The sequence below is a fragment of the Coenobita brevimanus genome, chromosome 50 (genome assembly GCF_032717465.1).
Source record: "Coenobita brevimanus isolate Jiangsu-jjx chromosome 50, ASM3271746v2, whole genome shotgun sequence".
NCBI lineage: Eukaryota > Metazoa > Arthropoda > Malacostraca > Decapoda > Coenobitidae > Coenobita > Coenobita brevimanus.
The window spans coordinates 317,501-325,288 of record NC_137003.1 but is presented as its reverse complement, the minus strand read 5'-3'; positions in this window follow the sequence as shown (position 1 = coordinate 325,288).

The window sequence follows — 7,788 nt, the reverse complement described above, 5'->3', positions numbered from 1 at the left end:
GCTTAAAACACCCTCAAGGTTATGTTATTGTCACTTGGGGAAGGATTTTATAAGGAGAGTGGAGGAGGTAATCTGGCCAGAGGCGGCCTGGCTGTGTACAGGCTGACTGAGAGAGAGAGAGAGAGAGAGAGAGAGAGAGAGAGAGAGAGAGAATCTTTGTTTGTGCGTGTAATACAGTACCCGGTAATGTATTTCAGTAGAGTGTATGTGTCGTGTGTATGTGTACGTGACCTGTTTATAATATACACTCCACACACACACACACACACACACACACACACACACACACACACACACACACACACACACACACACACACACACACACACACACACACACACAGCCTCTTTCCTCTATAATTGGTAACCTAAGACCACGCAGGAGGCAACAGAGAACAGGTTTTGTTGGATGAATTTATTGGTGTATTTCTTTCATTTGTAATTGTTTCCTGTCGATATATTTTGTTCATTTTTTTTTTAAAGAGTATGATGAGAGGATTATTAGTGTGTGTGATGAAAACAGGGAAAGCTGCAGGTATGGATGGGTGTGCTGTGGAATGCCTGAAAGGTGGTGGAGTGACTATTGTTGACTGGTTAGTAAGATTGTTGAATGTGTGCTTTGAGAAAGGTATGGTGCCAATTGACTGGGCAAGTGCTTGTGTGGTCCCGTTGTATAAAGGCAAGGGTGATAAGTATGAATGTACTAGCTTTAGGGGTATAAGTCTGTTGAGTGTTGTAGGTAAGGTGTATGGTAGAGTGTTAATTATGAGAGTTAGAGAGGGTACAGAGGGAGTGATTAGTGATGAGCAGTGTGGCTTTAGGAGAGGGAGGGGATGCGTTGATCAAGTGTTTGCTGTGAGACAAGTGTGTGAAAAGTATTTAGCGAAAGGCAAGGATGTATTTTGGGCATTTATGGATTTAGAGAAAGCGTATGATAGAATTGATAGGGAGGCTTTGTGGACTGTTTTAAGATTGTATGGACTTGATGGTAGGTTACTAAAAGGGGTGAAACGTTTTTATGTAAATAGTAGAGCGTGTGTAAGAGTGGGAAATGCTGTGAGTGATTGGTTTCCCGTGAGAGTGGGGCTGCGACAGGGATGTGTGATGTCGACTTGGTTGTTTAATATTTACATGGATGGTGTTGTAAGGGAGGTGAATGCAAGAGTTTTAGGTGGTCTGAGTCTGGTAAATGTTGATGGAGGAGAGTGGAATCTGAAGCAGCTGCTGTTTGCAGATGATACTGCACTGGTGACTGATTCAGAGGAGAGATTGAGACAGTTGGTAGAGGAGTTTGGAAGGGTGTGTGAAAGGAGGAAATTGAAAGTAAATGAGAATAAGAGTAAAGTGATGAAGTGTACGAGGTTGATAGATGGTAGGGGGATGAATATAGTTTTGAATGGTGAGTTGCTTGAGGAGGTAGATTGTTTTAAATATCTAGGGTCACATGTTGCTGTGGATGGAAGAATAGGTGCAGAAGTGAAGTTTAGAATAAATGAAGTAGGAAAGGTGCTGGGAGGAATGAAAAAAGTGTATAAATGTCGTTCGCTTAGAATGGATGTAAAGAGAAGGCTGTATGAGGGTGTTGTGGTACCGACTGCATTATATGGGGCTGAAACATGGAATATGGGTGTAGCAGAGAGGAAAAGTTTGAATGTAATGGAGATGAGATGTCTGAGGAGTATGTGTGGAGTGACACGTATGGATCGAGTGCGAAATGATGAAGTGCGAAGGAGAACTGGAGTTGTTCGGGAGATGGCTGGTAGAGTTGAGCAGAGGGTGTTGCAATGGTTTGGGCATATGGAGAGAATGGATAATGAGCGACTGGTGAAAAAGATAACTAGATCTGATGTGAGAGGTGTAAGGCTGAGAGGAAGACCACGAATAGGATGGATGGACAGTGTGAAGAGAGCGCTGGATGCGAGAGGGATGTCTGTTGAGCAAGGACGAGTGGCTGTGCGTGACAGAAATAAATGGAGAGAAATTGTAAATGAATGAGTGATGACGCAGCCCTGAGGGGATATTCTCCCGCATTTGGTCTGATCAGCTAGTCAGGTCAGGTGCGGGTAAGGGGATGGGTCTATTATGATGTGGCAGGGGTAAACCAGTTCTGCTGTCGGGCCCTGCTGCGGATGTCACTGATTGCAATGTGCAGTTGACCCTTGTGCGATGTGGTGCAGTGAGGATCTGTCCGTTCTCCCCTTTGGGGCTAAGATGCGAATGAATGTGTTTGAATGGATGAGTAAATGGAGAGTGAGTCGTCCTGTCTCGGCTACCTCCCTTTCCTTGGGGGAAGCAGCCTAGGTATATAGATAGATAGATAGATAGTGTGTGTGTGTGTGTGTGTGTGTGTGTGTGTGTGTGTGTGTGTGGTATTAAGCAGTACAGGTTTGTAGTGTGTTGCATTTTAAGAGATGATTTATATGTCACTGTGCAGCGGGGTACATATATTCCGTGTGTGTGATATTTCTTCTTACGTACACTTTCAGAGAGGTAGAGGGGGGAGGTATTAAATTCAAATGGCACAGGTAAGCGGCTTACCTGGCAGCAACATTCTGCTTTATTTATACAAGACTCACCTGCATCTTTGTGAAGTGAACACCAGCCAAATTAATATGTTGTGCGAAAAATTATATTCATACATAAATATCTACTCCGTGTTGGACGTCAGCATGAAAAATAATTTACTCCTTCACTACGATGACCTGCTTCTCACTTGAATCAAGCCTTCAGCAAACGATTTTATCCAACTATGTAAGTACGTCAAGGAGTGGCGTGGTTATGAAGGCTGTGTCTGTTCCCTTTAGTTCCCAGTCATTTATAGGCAGCAAAAACTTACATAATATAAGTGAAGAGGTGTGTGTGGTTTTGGCGTCTGGGCTGCCGTACTATACTATATCATATAATGGCATCACACCCACTTACCTCACTGACAGAATGTTATCAGTACAGCTTTAGTCACCCTGATGTTTTGAATCAGTGGCGTCCAGCCTGTTCTTCACCACCACTGTATTGCCCCGCCAGCACACTGCCTGCTGCCAGCAGTGTGGTAATGGGTACAGTGGCAGTGTACAGTTTGTTTGGTGATAGTGTACTAGGAGTGTACTGGAATAGTACCCTTTATGTCAACAGAGAGAGAAAAAAAAATGTGTGTGTGTGTGTGTGTGTGTGTGTGTGTGTGTGTGTGTGTGTGTGTGTGTGTGTGCGCGTGCGTGCGTGTTGGATATACACACACAGGTGTGTGGCAGGTAAAAACCAAGTAAATATAGTTGGCCTCTGAAAAGATTTTTTCCACTTGGCAAAAAGTTGGAGTTGGTAATTCACCCTGACGCACCAAAGCCTCATGTGAATGACCCCGCCACGCTGATGACCTTACTAATTAACTCAGTAGTATGGCGACAACGTGCCTGTATATATATATATATATATATATATATATATATATATATATATATATATATATATATATATATATATATATATAGTTTATGTATATGTATGTATGTATGTATGTGCCCATTGTAGATTTTTGTACAGGAAAGCGTCGTCTTATAAGGAAGGTGAGGGATCAGTGACAACATAAACAACATCTTCAGTTTACTCGGGCAAGTTACCCAAGAAAAATAAAGATGTTTACGCTTTCTCTGATGTTCACCTTCGTTTTTTATGTATTGTATATATACGGTATATAATTTGTGTGTGTGTGTGTGTGTGTGATAAGCAGCTACAAGGCAGATAAATGTAACAGTAAAATATCATGCTGGTAATACTCACTGATGTGATTAGCTACAATAAAGATGTCCAGCAGGGTCGTGAAGCAACATTCCTTATGTAGTAATGGGTCTCACCTCAGCACAGTGGCCAAATTGAGAAAATATAGGAAAATTTATTGCGAAATTTATTTTTATAATTGAGGTCAGTGAGTTCATTGTTCTTGAAATTATTTAAGTATCTTCTCATGCCTTGCTAGCTATGTTAGTTACCGGATTTTTTTTTTTTATTCTTAATTTGTTGTTGTTACATTCCATACGTCATTGTTTGTATGGGACGCCGGAACAACGTCACACAGCTGTAGATGGCTGTTGTCAGTGTGGTGAAGCCGATAGTGTGTGAGGCTGCAGTGACCAGTGCCGGGGATTGCCACGTTTCATGGGCCAGGATTTGATAGTTATCATTTTTGTTTCCTGCGTGTCTGGATTTTGCCCAGTCCGTAACATTTGTGAGAGATGATGATGGTAATGATGACTACGACGAACTTTAAAAAAGGAGAGAGTGGAAACTAATCTTGACATTCAGGTGGAAGACTATAATACAGGACTGACAAGAGTTACCGGAAATAACAAAGTTTATAAATGGAGAGAGAGAGAGAGAGAGAGAGAGAGAAAGAGAGAGAATGTGAAACAGAGGTAGATATGTTTACAGCAGCTTGACCCACGATATACACAACAGAGGGTGGGGAGGGAAGCTGTCACCCACACTGCCTGCTCTCTCTCTCTCTCTCTGCTAAACCCCACAGCAGCAACACTAGCCACAAGGCCTGCTGTTCTCTTCATGTTTGTAGACTATTTTTTAAGACCAGTATTATCGGCAGTATGAGGTAAATGTGGTTAGTGTGGTCGTCCTCTTGGAGTGTTGTGGTTGTGGTGGGGTGTGGTGGTGTTGTGGTTGTGGTGGAGTGTTGTGGTTTGTGGTGTTTGATGTGGAGGATCAGGGTGAGGGGAGGGTCAGGGTGAGGGGAGGGTCAGAGTGAGGGGAGGGGTAGGGTGAGGGTGAGGGGAGGGGTAGGGTGAGGGTGAGGGAAGGGGCAGGGTGAGGGGAGGGGCAGGGTGTGGGGAGGGGCAGGGTGAGGGGAGGGACGGGGTGAGGGGAGGGACAGGGTGAGGGAAGGGTCAGGGTTAGGGGACGGGCAGGGTGAGGGAATGGTCAGGGTGAGGGAAGGGGCAGGGTGAGGGGAGCGTCAGGGTGAGGGGAGCGTCAGGGTGAGGGGAGGGGCAGGGTGAGGGGAGGGTCAGGGTGAGGGGAGGGACAGGGTGAGGGGAGGGTCAGGGTGAGGGGAGGGTCAGGGTGAGGGGAGGGGCAGGGTGAGGGGAGGGCCAGGGTGAGGAGGGGGCAGGGGGAGGGGAGGGGCAGGGGGAGGGGTATAATTAATGGTTAAGGGAGCCAAGCTGTCTGGGGCAAACTGAGGGGAAGCAGGTGAGGGGAGAAGGAGAGTGGAGGGGAGAGATGGTGACAGGAGGGAGTAGGAGGGGGGGGAGGAACGATGAGGTGCAGGAGGGAGTAGGAGGAGGGGGAGGAAGGAGGAGGTGCAGGAGGGAGTAGGAGGAGGGGGAGGAAGGAGGAGGTGCAGGAGGGAGTAGGAGGAGGGGGAGGAAGGATGAGGTGCAGGAGGGAGTAGGAGGAGGGGGAGGAACGATGAGGTGCAGGGGTCTGAGAGGAGGGGTGATGTGAGGAGGAGGGTAGAAATAATGGGAGGGGAAGGGAGGGATGACAGGATGGTGGGAGGGGAGAGGAAAGAATGGGAGAGGACAGGGGAAGGACTAGTGAGGGGAATACGGAGAGAAATTATGAAGGCAGGAGAGTTACGAAGAATGTTAATAATAATAATAATAATTAATAATAATAATAATGATGATGATGATGATAATAATAATAAAACTACTAACAGAGAATGTTAAGTAAGTGGATACAAGAGAATCGGGAATTTTCCAAAATTTTCAGTCGTCCCCCCCCCTTTCTCTCTCTCTCTCTCTTTCACACACACACACACACACACACACACACACACACACACACACACACACACACACACACACACACACACACACACACACACACACACACACACACACACACACACACAGTTTATCGGTGTTTCGTCTCTTCCGTGGGTCCAAGTTTTTCAGATTCAATATATTTTCCAAGTTTGGACTGACGGCAGAGAATTGGTTTGTGTTTTGTGAGGGGAAGGAAGGAAGGAAGGAAAGAGGGAAATAAGGAAGAGAAAGGAGGAAGTGCAAAGAAAAAGGAGCGATAAATATAGGGAGAGGGAGAGAGCAGGAGAAAGAGATATAAGAAAAAGGGGAGAAAATCAGAGGAAGAGAACGATTAAAACGAAGACAAAGAGAAAAGAATGGAAGGAAGGAGAATGAAGGAGGGAAGGAAAGTGAGGTTGGATAGAGAAGAGGATGGATGGAGGAAAGATAGCAGAACGATAAGGATTATAACGGCGAAATAAGGAAATGAAAGAAAAGTCAAAGATACGACAAAAGTCGAGGTGTGGAAGAGAAAGAAAGATTTTTGGGCTTCTGTGTGTATGAAGAAGAAGAAAGAAAAGGAATTAGAGGAGGGGAAAAGAGAACAGAAAGGAGGAATGAGAGAGAACAAAAAGAATTAGAAAGAAAAACATGGCTGATAAAAGAAAGGAGAGAGAAAGAAACATGTCTTATGTAATAGTGGTTCCTTGTGTGTGTGTGTGTGTGTGTGTGTGTGTGTGTGTGTGTGTGTGTGTGTGTGTGTGTGTTTATCCTGCAGGTGTGTGTACATACTCTCATCAATAACTTTTTTTTACATGGTGTGTTTAGTTGTGTGCATGTCTGGAGATAGAGGTGATATCCTGTTACACACACACACACACACACACACACACACACACACACACACACACACACACACACACACACACACACACACACACAATCACTAACCGAGCCGTGACCTTACATACAACACTTATTTCTCTACATGTACTGAACTACGAGAGAGAGAGAGAGAGAGAGAGAGAGAGAGAGAGAGAGAGAGAGAGAGAGAGAGAAAGTAATGGTCATTCATAAAACAACTGATCACAATATAAACACTAATAAGGCTAATTAGCATGTCAGCCAAGCCATTACACTCCTACCATGTAAATACCTTGACATTTGTTATAAGTATATTGTTGTTGTGTGTAAAGTATCAGGTGAGGCTAGACATTATAAATGCCAGGGTTAGATATAGCAGGTAAATATACTGTAGCCTTCAATGCCACCTTGGCTATTACGCCAGTCTCCTAAGTACAATTAAATATTAGGGTATTATCGAGAAATCATTTAAAATAACGTCCTTGGGCTGAGAGTATTAATAATTTACATCTTACTAAACTCATTTATTTATTACCAAACTTTCTCTTTTCAGGTACGATACGTGGTGGTCCTGTTGGTTGCGTTGCTGATGTAATATAGTAAGTACTGTACATATACCTGTACTACCGCACCAGTGTGTGTGTGTGTGTGTGTGTGTGTGTGTGTGTGTGTGTGTGTGTGTGTGTGTGTGTGTGTGTGTGTGTGTGTAATTCACAGGGTCGGTCAGGATCACTTGATGGTCATGATCGTCAGCTTTTACCCTCCCGGAAGGGAGCTGAGAGCTCATATAGTCCGATCTAAAGGCAAGGCTGTGACCTTCACACACGCACACACCCATCCCCTTGCTCAGGGGGGACTGTAACCACTCATTTCCTCAGTGAAACTTTTCGCAACCTGAGCGAGGCGCGAACTCCCGTCTACCAGATGACAAACGAGAACGTTACCACTGAGCCAGCGAGCGGTGTGTGTGTGTGTGTGTGTGTGTGTGTGTGTGTGTGTGTGTGTGTGTGTGTGTGTGTGTGTGTGTGTGTGTGTGTGTTCAGTGTGTTTGTCAGCTTTTGTTAGTGTCGTGTCGGTCTTCTTCAGTCTGTGTCATGTCCTGTTGATGTTTTGTGTATGTTTGTCGTTTGTTTGCAGTGCCATCCTTGACGTGTGTAAAGATTATGACTCTGATT